The 16,656-nt window shown below is 42.2% G+C and overlaps 1 protein-coding gene and 1 pseudogene across 1 annotated transcript in view; both read right to left on the reverse strand.

The window, feature by feature from the left end:
- spon1b (spondin 1b) overlaps positions 1 to 16,656 on the reverse strand; it is a 381,373-nt gene that overhangs the window by 229,184 nt on the left and 135,533 nt on the right. The gene's annotated exons all lie outside the window — the stretch shown is intronic.
- LOC144684277 (histone chaperone ASF1 pseudogene) lies at positions 1,628 to 2,271 on the reverse strand (annotated as a pseudogene).

The raw sequence follows: 16,656 nt of genomic DNA on the forward strand, positions 1-16,656 counted from the left end.
GATTCTCTGCAGCTGCTACTTTTACATCAGGTCCATGGGATTTCAGCCATTAATTTCTCCAGTACTATTTCTTTACTAATAATAATACCCATAATATTTTCATTCTCACTAGACCCTTGGTTCCCCATTATTTCTGGATTTTTTTGTGTCTTCTACTGTGAAGACAGAAAGAAAGGGATGGATTTTTAAAAGGTGGGGCTGGAGGCCAATAGACCCACAATTTTCAGCCACTGGCCAACATCTTGGCTTGCTGGCATGTTCCCGCCCCCAGGCCTTTGTAGAGCTTGAAAGTTCATGAGAGAAATGGCTACCCACCCAAAAGCAGCAAGTAACCACTTAGACATCATTAAGGCCTATTAATGCCATTCTACTGATGCTGAGTGGAATTTTCCAGCCTCTTGTTGGCCTTCTAGCCCTAGGAGCCCACCTATTGTCCTTAATTGAATGGTAAGTGAGCTTCCTGGCCACTAATTGGCAGCTTGTTAGAAAAAAAACCACATCAGGCACCGATGCGATGCAGGTTTGGGACCTGGAAATGTGCCCGATGTTCGTATCCCAACCGCAGAACTAAAATCCAGACCAAAATATTTGTTTAATGTCTTTGAAAATTCTTTATTCCCTGTTATAATTTCTCCTGTCTCCAAGGAACCCATGTTCACTTTCATTTCTTCTTTACATACCTATATAAACTTTTACAATCTGTTTTTTGTCTCTTGCTCATTGACTTTTAAACTCTTTACCAATTTCTTGGCCATCCTTTGCTGAATTCTAAGATCCTCCCAATCCTCAGGCTTACCACTCTTTGGTAACACTATACACCTTTTCCTTCAGTCTAATACTATCGTTAACTTCTCTTGTTAACCATAGTTAGACCATTGTTCCCAATGGGATTTTTATTTTTAAAAGGAATATATACTTGTTACAAATTATGTATTTAATTTTTTTAATATGTCTGCCATTGCTTATCTACTGTCAGAACATTCAATGTAGTTTCCCAATCTACCTTAGCTAACTCAACCCTCATACATACATAGTTTGCTTTATTTAGATTTAAGTCCCTAGTTTTGGTTCTAACTAAATCACTCAACATAAAATTCTATAATATTATGATTACTGATCCCTGAAGGCTTATTCATGACAAAGTTATTAATGAACCCTTTCTCGTTGCACAATACAAGATATAAAATAGCCTGTTCCCTAGATAGTATCATGACATACTGATCCAACAAACTATCTTGTAATCATAGAACCAAACTATTATTGCAAATTTGGTTTGCCCAGTTGAGATGAAGTCCCCCATGATTACCTTATTCCTGATTTTGCATGCACCTTTAATTTACTGATTTATATTTTACCTGACACTACACCTTACCCAGCGGGGTGTCTATAAACTACTCCAACAATAGTTTCTGTCCCTGGTTGTATCTTACCTCCACCCAAAATAATGTTGCATCTTGATTTTCAAGCTAAGATCAATTCTCTCTACCGTTATTCCATCCTTTAGTTTCCGAGCTACCATCTGCATCTCTTCTAAAATTCAAGTGTCCTGAAATATTTAGTTCCTAACCTTAGTGACTCTGCGACCACAGTTTATAATGGCTATTAGAACAAACCTATTAATTTCTATCTATGCTATTAATTTATCTATTTTGTTGTGAAAACTTCGCGCATTCAGATATGGTGCCTTTAGCATGAACATGTTTCCATTTTTCCCTGATGTCGCTTTGAAGCCTCTTGAAGCTGAAGGTGAGGTACTTGAGGAAAGCACGGATTATACATGAGGAGTTATATATTCAGAATCATCTATTTTTCCACTACTCTAATCTCAGTTGATATGGAACCTTGTAACTTGTGGATTCGAAGCCAAATTATTTCGCTGAAGCTTAAAGAAAGAAACCGGCTTTCACAGAAGGATTTTCATGTAGCTTTAGATTGTTGTATTCATAATTTACATAATACCCAACCTTGATAAATTCTTGACCTCGGTAAGTGCAGGTTATTTAACTGCATTCACTTCGGGGATAAAGGAAGGATTTGCTGCATCAGCCTGAGAACAAACGCATGTCTTCCAGCAAAAACAGGTCCCAGAGGTACAGAGCCCATGGCTTTGTCATATTCTTCACTCTCTGTTGAACCTACGTAAATTATTTTCCACTTCAAATCCTTGGACAGATCTTTGATGCGTTCAAAAGTGATCTCGGAATGAAAAAGGTTGAGAAATAGCAATGGGTTGTCCAGCATCATCACACTATTCACCTACATCTTCGTCATGGCTTCTATATGCTTTTATTTTAACCTCACCCCAGGCCCACCTGTGCAAATCTAAAACAGAGACTGAGGCCATGGATTGGCTTGGCAGAGAGTGATGGAACCCCAAGTTCTGGTTTTCCTGCTCAGCTTCCTATTGATTATTCAGTATTGCAACCCTGTTGATGGCTCAGGTTTTTTTTTCAGGTTTAGTGAGTAAATAATCTTAATTGGTCAAAAGCTGAAAAATGTTGGTTTCTGAGGCCTGCTAACTGGTGAAGCAGTCATTGTTTCTGCTTCCATTTTGCTTTAGCCTCACCTTGGCCCTACTCTGTAGATTGATGGTAACCTGGTTACTCTGAGTCACTTGCTGGCTTGGTTTGATTTGGTTTGACAAACATTTGTTTGTTGTGGCAGGTACCTGGTAACTCTCATGCAATCCTTAACTTATTCTCACCCGAGATCCCAAGGAAGTGTCTGCTTTGACATAAGATGGGTACAATGTTCCAAACTGACACCAGGTTAATAGTCATCATTCCAGAATAAAATCTCTCCAAATCAGAGCAAAGAGCCACAAGCATAATCCCCAGATTTCAATTGGAATGTGACTCAGACTTGAACCTTTCTTTCATCAGAATAGCTTTCTTATTGTTAATAGATTCAGCAATATTGATATGTGTTATATTCACAAAAAATACATTTGGATATGTGATTACCGCTTCTGCCTGGGATGGAGATCATCCTGTACAACAGGTAGGTCCTACACCGAATTACCAGGACCATGGTGAATCTCTCCAACTAGTTTTGATTGGCTGCAGGAGGAGTGGGGATATCAGAGAGGAATTTGCCAATTATTCCAACCACGCACCCCACCCCACCCCACCCATGCACCCCACTCCCCAAATTGGCCTGGGTTTTAATCTGGTTTTTTACCTTTCTGAGGCGACCAAATGCTTTTGGTTGAGTTGGGGGAAGATTGTGATGCATAAAGTATCGCAACGCTATGGGGAGGATGGATGGCCAGAGGGTCCTTTCCTCTACGGCTTTGCTTGCATGTTCATAAGACTTCACTGTCATCTTTAGGAGCAGACTGGATGTTGGACAGCGCCTCTTTTCCCAGAGAGCTGCAAGCAACTGGAATGTGATAGCATCATGGAGAAGTGAATTTACAGTTAATGTACACGTGGTCATTATGACCTCCTGGAATGGTTTTTATTGCCTTCGGAGAGGAATTTTTCCAGAGTTTATTTTCCTTAATAGGCCTCGAATTTTTATATTTTTTATGATGGGGCTACATGGCTGCTGAAGGGGGAGTGGGATATAGTCAGGGAGTGGAAGAGCAAGTATCTAGTCATGATGCTCCCCCATTGGTGTGGGGCAAACTTAATTGATCGGCTGATCTTTTATTGCCCATCAATTCTCATGCATCTATGTTTTCGTACCTTGTTCAGTGCATTTCTCAGTTTCATAACTTTCTGGTAAACTGTTGAGGGCAAACTGATTGATTGGATTTGTGAGGACTTTTCCTCTTCAATGCCCAACAAGGTCATCCTTCCATTCAACCGTTGCATTTTCATCATCTCTCTTAAAGCTTAAAAGTTTGAACTGTCAGCCTTGGATGAATAGGGCATCATATTGAAAGAACAATTCAAACAGGAGAAAGACTCACCAGCTGACTGTGGAGGGTTTAAACTGTGAAAGCAGCTGGGGAAAAAAAAGTGCGAGAATTGGGGATCGATGAGAAAATCTAGCATATCACTCACAATTCAATAGTCCATCGTGTCCACAATGGGAATAATCTATTCATGCATCTACTTTCTTTGAGGGAAAAATTCAACGTTAGCGAGGACTTAAAACAGTGATCATGAATTGGGTGTCTGTTATACACCCTCATCGATTCCTCAGTTCATTCGTCCTTCATCTTTCCTTGGATGCTTCCTGCCTCGATGCCTCCTGCCTTCATCCTTCCTCCATTCCTTTACTCTTTCTTTCCTCAATTCCTTCATCCTTATTTGATTCCTCCATCCTCCTCTTCATTCTTTCCTCAATTCCTTCATTTCCTGATTCTTTCCCTCTGTAATGAACTTGGTGTACCAAATATGTTTCCTACTTCAAATATATAACTTTATTACAGAGCTCGCATAGAAGCTACATGCTTGAATCAGGTCCATGACTAGAAAGGTCTGCCCCTACCCATGCTTATAGCTCATTCGTCAGTACAATCATGTGACCCCTAAAGGCAGTAGGAAAGATTATACCTACAATCACTACATTTCCTTTCCCTTTAGATTTTTACATTTCTTATTTACAAAGAATACTTTACTCCACAACATATACATACATACACAGGTCATGTGATTAAAGATTAAGACTGCGAGGTGGTTTTCTAATTCAGTTACAACGGCGTAGCTCTACCACTTGATATTCTCCCACTGGATTGACATGATGATGAACTGCAGCATCAGGACACACTTAGACAGTGGCAGTTCAGTATTAAGTAATTCAGCAGAGACATCAGGTATGTCTATTCAAAGTCAGTCTGGCACCTCAGGGATTAAAGTTTTGACAGCAATTACAGGCGGAATAGTTAGCTGTTGGAATGTCTCTCTACTCCTTAGATGATCCATATCTTTTCGAACAATCCGGTCTTCCACTTCCACTAGGAATGACAAAGGTCCAGTTTCAGAGACAATTATACCAGGAATCCAATTAGGTCCATTGCTAAAATTTCACATGAAACTGTCTCTCCCAGAGTAAATCTTCAAGCTTTGCTATGAATATCACGATTCACTTTCTGACTACTCTAGTTCTTCTCTACCTTCCCCTCTAAGTTTGGAGACACCAGACTTAACCTTGGATGAAGGCAGCGTTTCATCAGTAATTCAGACGTTGTTGAACCCATAGCTATATGAGGAGTCATCTGATGATTGAGAAGAAAACGTGAAATTCGCGTTTATAACGTTCCTTCAGATAACTTCTTCATTCCTGATTTGAAAGTTTACACTGCTCTTTCAGCTAACCCATTTGATGAGGGATGATATGATGCTGTTTTAATATATTTAATTCCATATAAACTCATGAATCTCTGAAATTCTGTACTAGTGGAGACACTACCGTTATCCGAAACAATGACTTCTGATAGGCCATGTATACTAAAACATTGGCGCAGCTTTTTAATAATTGCACTCAATGTCAGTGATCTAACTTCCTACACATCCATCCACTTAGAATGCACATTGATGATCAATAAAAACATGGTGCCTAAAAATGGACCTACATAATCTATATATAGTCTAACCCAGGTCGACCAGGCCACTCCACAGATGCAATGGAGCTGAAACAGGCAAATTCTGATGTTGGTGACACTGGAATTAGTGCTTGACCATGCTTTCAATGTCACTGTCAATGCCTGGCCACCAGACATAGCGTCGCGCAAGCATCTTCATCTTCTATATGCCTGGATGCGCACTGTGAATCTCTGTCAAGAGTGCTTCTCTTCCTTGCTCTTGATGCCCACAAGGTTCCATCTTGATAACTTAACTCTGTTTTACGGGCATGGAATGGTCTTATCTCTTCAGACGCTGGTGAATTCGACCACCCTTGTAATACCTGGTCTCGGACTTTTGACAAAATTGGATCCCTGTTTGTCCAATTCTTTATTTGCTTCACACAGATCGGTGAAGAGTCCATGAAAGTCAACATAAGCACAACGTCTTGTAGCACTGGAGTATGTACAATGCTATCTGGTAATGGAAGACGACTGAGTGCGTCTGCATTTACAATATGCACGCCAGGACGGTGCATAAAGATATACTCATATGTTGATAAAATCAAAGCCGAATGTTGAATTCTTGCTGAGGCTATTGGCGGAATGGCTTTATCCTCACTAAATAAACCCATTAGTGGTTAATGGTCCGACACTATGTGAAATGTCGTCCATGCAGATACTGATGGAATTTCTTCAGGCTAAATATTACTGACAGACCTTCCTTTTCAAGTTGTGAATAACCCTTCTCAGCTGCAGAGAGGGTTCTGCAGATATAGCCAATTGGCCTTTTGGAACATTTCTCCATCTTGTGTGATAACACAGCTCCCATCCTTTAGGGAGATGTGTCACAGGTTAATATTAATTCTTTTCATGGGTCATAGTGTACTAGTAGACATGGTAAGTGCAATAGCTTCTTGACTTTTACAAAGGCTTCTTCTTGTTGAGCCTTCCATGACCAATGCTGGTTCTTTTTCAATAATAAGTGTAAAGGGGCTAACACTGCTGACAAGTTTGGCAAGAAGTGACTGTAATAATTAATCATACCTAAAAAAGATTTGAGTTTAGTGACATTGGTCTTGGACTGCCCTGACTTTCTCCTTTACTGGATGCAACCCTTTGGCATCCACTCGGTGACTAAAGTAAGTGACTTCTGTCGCTTGGAATGTACATTTCTTTTTCTTCAATCGTACCCCAGCGTCCAAAAATCTTCTTGAAACCTCTCCCAGGTTGGCCAAATGTTCAGCTTCCGTTGGCCCTGTGATCAGGACGTCATCCAGGTACACTACCATTTGGGGAAGCCCTTGCAATAGGCTTTCCATGGTCCTTTGGAAAATTGCACAGGCAGATGATATACCAAAGGGTGGGCATGTATATTGGTACAGGCACTTGTGCGTGTTGATGGTTACATATCCTCTGGATGTGCTGTCCAGCTCTAGCTGTCGGTATGCATGGCTCCTGTCCAATTTGTTGTTGGATTTCCCTCCAGCTGGCTTAGCATAAAACCTTCTATCCTCGGGGGATATTTATCTAATTTAGCAGCCTTCTACACAGTTAATTTGTAGTCTCCGCAGATATGAATAGTTTGATCTGGTTTCATCACAGGGGCTATGGGTGCTGCCCATTCTGAAAATTGGACTGGCTGGGTGATGCCTAGCTTCTCTAAGTGGCACAATTCTGCATCTACCTTCTCATTTAGGGCACAAGGCACAGGTCTGGCCTTAAAGAGGTGTTGCTTCTGAATCCACATATATTTTTGCTTTTATCTTTCCCAATTCCTCATGATATGCACTGTCATACTTCCTTAACAGCTCAGGAATTCCTCCTGACCTCACTTGAAATATTTCTGACCAGTTGAGCTTAATTTTTTTTAACCTATGGCCCAGAAGAATAGATCCTTCACCTGGTACAATGATCAATGGAAGCTAGGCTGCCTGTTGCCTATAGCACACTGGTACAGTGGAGATGGCTTTTACTTGTATTGACTCTCCAATGTATGACTTCGTCCGAGCCGTGGTTTGCTCCAGATTCAGTGGTTGGGTACCTTCAATTAGGTATTTAAATATTTGTTCTCCCACCACTGTGATCAATGCTCACCTCCATGACTGCAGGCTTCCTATTTACTTGAAGTGTGACAGTAATTGGTTCAGTTTTTACTGCTTTGACATTGTATCGGGAATAGATATCAGTATTGGCAGCTTCTGGTTCAGTTATATTGTGCACTTCAGCCATCTTGGTCTGCTGTCTGATTGGCTGTCTCGATTTCACCCTACATTGCTTTATTACACACCCTTTTTTGTGACAGCAGTGCCTTCTGCCTCCTTAAATCTGCAGATTTCCGGTACATGGTTACGCCAACATTGGTAACAAATTAGTTTCTGAATCGCTGGTGAGATGCTTCCTGTATGCCTTTTCGGTTTTTGAGCAGCAGAGACTGTCTCCCACTCCACGGCTGTCTCTCTGGTTTTCATGCCATGCCCAGCGGTAGGTTCCCTCCCCAACTGAAAAATGGAGCCATGTTGCACAGTCTGTAAAGCCTGCGAGTCCCTCTCAGCACTCTCCATTGCCAGCGCTATTTCCATGGAGCGCTTCAAATCAATATTAACTTTTGCAAGTAAACGGCGCTGAATGACATCGTCATTAACACCACAAACCACCTGGTCCGGCAACATGCCATTAAGAGTACCTCCAAAGTCACAGCGCTCAGACAACTGTTTCAACTTCGCAATATGAGTTGTGATGGACTCTCCCGGGGCCCTTACTCTGGAGTTAAGCTTAAATCTCTGCATAATTACCGATGCCTTTGGCTGAAAATGCATCTTCACGAGATTTACCAATCTGTTAAAAGATTTAGAATTGGGTGCGTTCAGGGCCACCAGATTAAGGATGAGGTTATATGCCTTGCTACCACAGACACTTAAAAGAATTGCTTTCCGCTTCTCCTCCGCTGTTATTTCATTCGCCACAAAATAAAAACCTAGGTGCCCTATGTACTGGCTTCAGTCTTCCATGGGCAAGTCATAAGGGTTGATTCTAATGAAAAGTGGTATGACTGGTGAATATACTTCTCTTTATTTCCTTAAGAACTGATGTACTCACATTCACAAGGCGAGGTGCAGTGTCGGAGCTATTTATCCTCTTTGCCAGTTGTAATGAACTTGATGTACCGGACAGGTTTCTTACTTGAAACATAACTTTATTACAGGGTTCATTTAGAAACTACATGCTTGAATCAGGTCCATGACCAGAAAGCTCCGCCCCTAAGACTACCTGCGCTTAGGGCCAATTCATCAATACAATCGCGTGACCCCTAAAGGCAGTAGGAAAGGTTATACCTTCACTCACTACACCTTCTTATTATTTCAAAGCACTGACTTGTTTCAAATAAGCTGGGTCAGATGAATGCATCCACCACTCATACATTAGTATCTCAAGAGCACAATTTCAAAGGCGTTGATTTTGATTAAACCTATGCTCTATGAGGTTGGAAATTTATATTGGGTAACTTAATGTGGAGCTGACTTTTTCCCCCTGTTTTCTGACAGAACAGGGCAACTTGAAGCACAGGAATTACTGCCTGATTCCGCCAATGTCTGTGTCCTTAATATAGGTGGCTCAGGTAGATACCGAAAATAGGCAGGCTCCTCATTAGCTCAGGAAAATCAGGCTCTTATGACACAGAGAAGACCCTGACGTGATTTCCAGGTACCAATGGGCAGAGTATGCACCCTCCCCATTCCTACTGGTGTTGAACAGTCTAACACTTAAAGGGCCTACTGCAGTCTATTCATCCACAAGCCAGTTGGACATTGAAACGGTTTCTAATGGATTCAAGGGGAGGAATACTATTCCATCTGAACGCCACAAAAAACCTTCCCCTCCGCCCCAGTTCATACAAACATACAAACTTGATAAGTCGGGAAAGACAAGTCTTCCTCACACCAGGATATCAGTGTTATGACTATACACTTCTCCCCTTACCCACTAGGTTACCCTACCCACTATGAAGTTTAATAGTTGAAGATTGATTGCAGTACTGGATTCACTGCCTTCTTCTGAAATGAAACTTGATTTGCAAATTTTTTAATCAAGTCAGTTAAATTTGGCAACACCCAGCCACTATAGAGAATGAACAATGCAGAACAAATGGTGAAAATCTAATCAAAGCAAAGCCGCTCTCTCGCTAATAAGAAGACAAACTTTAATGAGTTGCATTTTCTTTGATCCCACTGCACAAAGAAGAGATGGGATTTACTGAAAAGGCTATTGACAAACCAATGATGACTACGTCAACAGTTAATTATCGTGAATAAAGTTAAAGGAACACATTATTAAGCCCTTTCTTTCATATCTCAGGCTGCACAAGTTTTGTTAATTATTTTTTTTTCCGTGATTGCTCTGTTGTCTCAAACGTATTTTGCAATTAAAAATAATAAAGTGAGAAAATCAAATTAGCAGAGGGGTGTGTAAGTTTGTGTAATTACGCTCTAGTCAATATTAAAGAAAGAATTGCAATTATATAACACCTTTCACGACTTCAGTGCATCACAAAGCACTTTATAAGATTGAGGTATTTTTGAAGTGTAGTCACTGTTGTAGTAATGTGGAAAGGGGGAGGTGATGGTGTAGTGGTATTGTGGCTGGACTAATAACCCAAGGTAATGGTCTGGGGATCTGGGTTCGAATTTCACCTTGACAGATGGAAGAATTTAAATTCAAAAGTCTAATGATGACCATGAAAACATCGTAGATTGTTGTAAAAACCCATCTAATCTGGACTAATGCCCCTGTCTGGGAAATCTACTAGACCCCCACAGCAATATGGTTGACTCTTAAATGCCCTCTGAAATGGCCTAGTTATGTCAAAGCCTCAAAAAAGGAATGAAACCTGGCATTGACTTAGGCACACTTAGCCCTGTTGACCCTACAAAGTCTTTCTTACTAACAACTGGCTCACAAACTAGTCAAGCAACAGCCTGGCATAGTCATTCTTACAGTATCATATCTGACAGATAATGTCCCAGACACCACCATCACCATTCCTGGTCTCACCAGCAGGACAGACGTGGCAGCACAGTGGTATACAGTGGGGAGGGAGTTGCCCTGGAGTCCTCAACATTGACTCTGGACCCCATGAAGTTCTGTGGCATCAGGCCAAACATGGGCAAGGAAACCTCCTGCTGATTACCATGTACCGCCCTCCATCAGCTGATGAATCAGTGCTCCTTCATGTTGAATACCACTTCAAGGAAGCACAGAGGGTGGCAAGGACGCAGGATGTACTCTGGGTGGGGGATTTCAATGACCAAGAATGGCTCAGCAACACCACTAATGACCGAGCTGGCTGAGTCCTAAAGGACATACCTGCTAGACTGGATCACTGTTGTAGTAATGTGGAAAGGGGGAGGTGATGGTATTGTGGCTGGACTAATAACCCAAGGTAATGGTCTGGGGACCTAGTTTCGAATCTCAGATGGTGAGGGAACCAACAAGAGGGAAAAACATACTTGACCTCATCCTCACCAACCTGCGTGCCGCAGAAGCATCTGTCCATGACAGTATCGGTCGGAGTGACCACCACACAGACCTTGTGGAGACGAAGTCCCATCTTCACATTGAGGATACTCTCCATCATGTTGTGTGGCACTACCACCATGCTAAATGGGATAGATTTCAAACAGATCTAGCAACTCAAGACTGGGCATCCATGAAGCACCGTGGGCCGTCAGCAGCAGCAAAATTATACTCAAACACAGTCTGTAACCTCATGGCCCGGCATATCCCTCAGTCTACCATTACCATCAAGCGAGCGTAACAAACTTGGTTTAATGAAGAGGGCATACCAGAAGCAACACCAAGCTTACCTAGTGAAGCTATGACACAGGACTACTTGCGGGCAAAACAGTATAAGCAGAAAGTGATAGACAGAGTAAGTGACCCCATAACCAACGGATCAGATCTAAGCTCTGCAGTCCTGTCACATCCAGTCATGAATGGCAGTGGACAATTAAACAACTCACTGGAGGAAGAGGCTCCACAAATAGCCCCATCTTCAATGATTGAGGAGCCCAGCATATCAGTGCAAAAGATAAGGCTGAAGCATTTGCTACAATCTTCAGCCAGAAGTGCTGAGTGGATGACCCAACTCGGCCTCCTCTGGAGGTCCTCAGCCTCACAGGTGCCAGTCTTCAGCCAATTCGATTCACTCCACGTGTTATCAAGAAATGGCTGAAGGCACTGGATACTGCAAAGGCTATGAGCCCTGACAATATTCTGGCAATAGTACTGAAGACTTGTGCTCCAGAACTTGCTGCGTTCCTAGCCAAGCTGTTCCAGTACAGCTACAACACTGGCATCTACCCAGCCATGTAGAAAATTGCCCAGGTATGTCCTGTACACAAAAAGCAGGACAAATCCAACCCGGCTAATTACCGCCCCATCAGTCTACTCTCCATGATCAGTAAAGTAATGTAAGGGGTCATCAACATTGCTATCAAGCGGCATTTGCTTAGTAATAACCTGCTCACTGATGCCCAATTTGGGTTCCGCCACGGCCACTCAGCTCCTGACCTCATTACAGCCTTGGTTCAAACATGGACAAAAGAGCTAAACTCCTGAGGTGAGGTGAGAGTGACTGCCCTTGACATCAATGCCACATTTGACTGAATGTGGCATCAAGGAGCCCTAGCAAAACTGGAGTCAATGGGAATCAGGAGGAAAACTCTCCACTGGCTGGAGTTATTTCTAGCACAAAGGAAGATCGCTGTGGTTCATGGGAGTCAGTCATCTCAGCTCCAGGACATCACTGCAGGAGTTCCTCAGGGTAATGTCCTCGGCCCAACCATCGTCAGCTGCTTCATCAATGACATTCATTGGTCAGAAGTAGGGATGTTTTCTGATGATTGCACAATGTTCAGCACTATTTGCGACTTCTCAGATACTGAAGCAGGCCCTGTCCACATGCAGCAAGACCTGGACAATATCCAGGCTTGGGCTAACAATTGGCAAGTAACATTCACGCCACATAGGTGCCTAGTAATGGCCATCTCCAACAAGAGAGAATCTAACCATCGTCCCTTGATGTTCAATAGCATTACCATCACTGAATCTCCTACTATCAACATCCTGGGGGTTACCATTGACCAGAAACTGAACTGGACTAGCCATATAAATACTGTAGCTACAAGAGCAGGTCAGAGGCTAGGAATCGTGTGACAAGTAACTCACCTCCTGACTCCCCAAAGCCTGTCCACCATCTACGTGGCACAAGTCAGGAGTGTGATGGAATACTCCCCAATTGCCTGGATGAGTGCAGCTTCCACAATACTCAAGAAGCTTGACATCATCCAGGACAAGGCAGCCCACTTTATTGGCATCACATCCACAAACATTCACTCCCTCCACCACCTACACACAGTAGCAGCAGTGTGTACCATCTACAAGATGCACTGCAGAAATTCACCAAGCCTCCTTAGACACCACCTCCCAAACCCACGATCGGTACCATCTAGAAGGACAAGGGCAGCAGATAGATGGGAACACCACCACCTGGAGGTTCCTCTCCAAGTCACTCACCATCCTGACTTGGAAATATATCGCCGTTCCTTCACTGTCGCTGGGTCAAAATTCTGAAACTCCCTTCTTAACAGCACTGTGGGTGTACCTAAACCACATGGACTGCAGCAGTTCAAGAAGGCAGCTCACCACCACCTTCTCAAGGGCAACTAGGGATGGGCAATAAATGCTGGCCTAGTCAGTGAAGCCCACGAATGAATAAAAAAAAAGAAAATGCAGCGGCCAGTTTGTGCGCATTCAGCTCAAACAAAAAGCTTTGCGATAATGACTGGATAATTTGTTTTTGTGATGCTGGTTGAAGGATAAATATTGGTCAGGGTACTGAGGATAACTCCCCGGCTATTCATAAAAATAGTGGCTGTGGGATCTTTTATATCACCCTGTCAGGACCTTGGTTTTAATAGCTGATCCAAACTATGCTACCTAAGGCAGCATAGCATTCACTGAGCACTATATTGGTGTACTCAAGCCTCTGGAGTGGGATTTAAACCCATAGCCTTCCAATTGAAAGGGCAAACATACTATCAACTGAGCTAAATCTGAAACCCTTCTAATGGTCTTATTAATAGCCCCAATAGATCAGAGCATTGCCAACCTGTCAGGATTGTCCTAGCGTTCTCCAGAAATTATAGAATGAACAACAGGACTCTGCTGTGAGCAAATTCCAAGAGAAGAGTTCATAGGAGCATTGAAATTATTTTTTTGTTTTCAATATTTGAACACATTTGTTTAATACTTAAAAAGAATGGTGGCTTTAGCACTCTTCCCTATGATTTAGAGGGTATAGGACAAAGCCCCCAGTGATGGGCTTAAGCCTCTTTTCAACAAGAGGAAGTCCAATCACCTCCCTTAGACATAAGAACATAAGAAATAGGAACAGGAGTAGACCATTCGGCCCCTCGAGTCTGCTCCTCCATTCAATAAGGCCATGGCTGATCTTCTTCTGTTTCAATTTCCACATTCCCATCTAACCCCAATAACCTTTGATTCCCTTGCCTAACAAGAATCTATCTACCTCTGCCTTAAAAATATTCAATGACCCCGCCTACACCAACTTCTGAGGCAGAGACTTCCAAAGTCGCAAAACCCTCTGAGAGAAAAAAATCCTCCTCATCTTTGCCCTAAAAGGGCAATCCCTAATTTTAAAACAGTGCACCCTAGTTCTGGACTCACCCACAAGAGGAAACACCCTTTAAAAGTACACCTTGTCAAGGCCATTCAGGATCTTGTGTATTTCAATCAAATCGCCCCTCCTTCTTTTAAACTGCAGTGGAAACAAGCCCAGTCTGTCCAACCTTTCCTCATACGACAGCCCACTCATTCCAGGTATCAATCTAGTAAACCTCCTTTGAACCGCCTCCAATGCATTTACATCTTTCCTTGAATAAGGAGACCAAAACTGCGCACAGTATTCAAGATGCGGTCTTACCAATGCCCTGTATAACTGAAACATAACATCATTACTTTTATGTTCAATCCCTCTCATAATAAAGGATAGCATTCCATTAGCCTTCTTAGTTGCTTGCTATACCTGCATACTAACTTTTTGTGACTCATGTACTAGAAAACCTAGATCACTCTGCACCTCAGAATTATGTAGCCGTTCTCCATTTAAGTAATACTCTGCTTTTTTGTTCTTCCTGTCAAAGTGAACAACTTCACATTTTCCCACATTAAACTCCATTTGCCAGATCTTTGCCCACTCACTCAACCTAGCCATATCCATCTGCAACCTCCCCATGTCCTCTACACGACATATTTTCCTACCTATCTTTGTGTCATCTGCAAATTTAGCTACTAGATCTTCACTCCCCTCATCTAAGTCATTGATGTAAATCGTAAAATGTTGAGGCCCCAGTACAGACCCCTGTAGGATGCCACTCATCACATCCTGCCAATCAGAAAAAGACCCATTTATATATACTCTCTGCTTTCTGTCAGCCAGCCAATCTTCTATCCATGCTAATATGTTACCCACTACACCATGCGCTTTAATTTTCTATAACCTTTGATGTGGCACCTTATCAAATGCCTTCTGGAAATCCAAGTACAGTACGTCTACAGGCTCCCCTTTATCCACTGCACATGTTACTCCTTCAAAAAACTCCAATAAATTGTTAACCATGATTTTCCTTTCACAAAACAATGCTGACTCTTCCTAATTGCCTTGAGCTCTTCTAAGTGCCCAGCTATAACCTCCTTAATGATCAATTCTTATAACTTCCCCACGACAGACGTAAAGCTAACTGGCCTATAGTTTCCTCTTTTCTGTCTCTCTCCCTTCTTGAATAGAGGGGTTATATTTGCTACTTTCCAATCTGATGGAACCTTTCCAGAACCTAGCGAATTTTGGAAAATTAACCAGCGCATTAACTACCTCATTAGCCACCTCTTTAAAGACCCTAGGATGTAGTCCATCGGGACCTGGAGACTTGCCAGCCTGCAGCTCCATCAGTTTGTTCAGTACCTTTCCCTAATGATTTCAATTTCACCAAGTTCCTTTCTCCCATTGACCTCCTGATTTGCAGCTATTACTGGAATGTTTTTTGTATCCTCTATAGTGAACACAGAAGCAAAATATTTGTTCATTTCTTCCGCCATTTCCTTATTACCTATGATTAACTCCCCACTGTCACTCTCTAGAGGACCAAAACTCACTTTACTTACTCTTTTTCTTTTTTTAAATACCCATAGAACTCTTGTTATCTGTTTTTACATTTCTAGCTAGCTTCCCCTCATGCTCTAATTTCTTTCTCCTGATTAACCTTTTAGCCATTCTCTGCCATTCTTTATATTCTGTCCAATTATCTGTCCTGCCACTCATCTTTGCGGAGTTGTATGCTTTTTCCTTAAGTTTGATGCTTTCCTTAACATCTCTAGTTAACCACGGATAGTGGGTCCTCCCCTCAGAATTTTTCTTTATAGTAGGAATGTACTTATTCTGAATGCTCTGAAATATCCCCTTAAATGCCTGCCACTGCTGCTCTATTGATCTATCCTCTAGCCTAGTTTCCCAGCTCACTTCAGCTAGCTCAGCTTTCATCCCCACATAGTTGCCCTTATTTAAGTTTAAGATACTAGTCTTAGACCCATTCTTCTCCCTTTCAAACTGGATGTAAAATTCAATCATATTGTGGTGGCTGCTGCCTAGGGGTGCCTTTACTCTGAGGTTATTAATTAATCCTGTCACATTACACAATACCAAATCTAATACTACCTGCTCTCTGGTTGGTTCCAGAACATGCTGCTCTAAGAAACTATCTTGAAAGCATTCTAAGAACTCTTCAACCAGGCTACTACTGCCAATCTGATTTTTTCAGTTTATATGTAGATTAAAATCACCCATGATTATTGCCTTCCCTTTATCACAAGCACACAATATTTTCTCTTGAATACTTTGTCCTACACTGTGACTATTGTTCGGGGGACTGTAGACCACTCCCACTAATTACTTTTTGCCCCTGCTATTCCTCATCTGCCCCAAACCGATTCTACATCCTGATCTCCTGAATCAAGGTCATCTCTAACTATTGCACCAATGCCCTCTTTGATTAACAGTGCCACCCCTC

This window comes from Cetorhinus maximus, chromosome 9 (assembly GCF_964194155.1).
Source record: "Cetorhinus maximus chromosome 9, sCetMax3.hap1.1, whole genome shotgun sequence".
Lineage (NCBI taxonomy): Eukaryota > Metazoa > Chordata > Chondrichthyes > Lamniformes > Cetorhinidae > Cetorhinus > Cetorhinus maximus.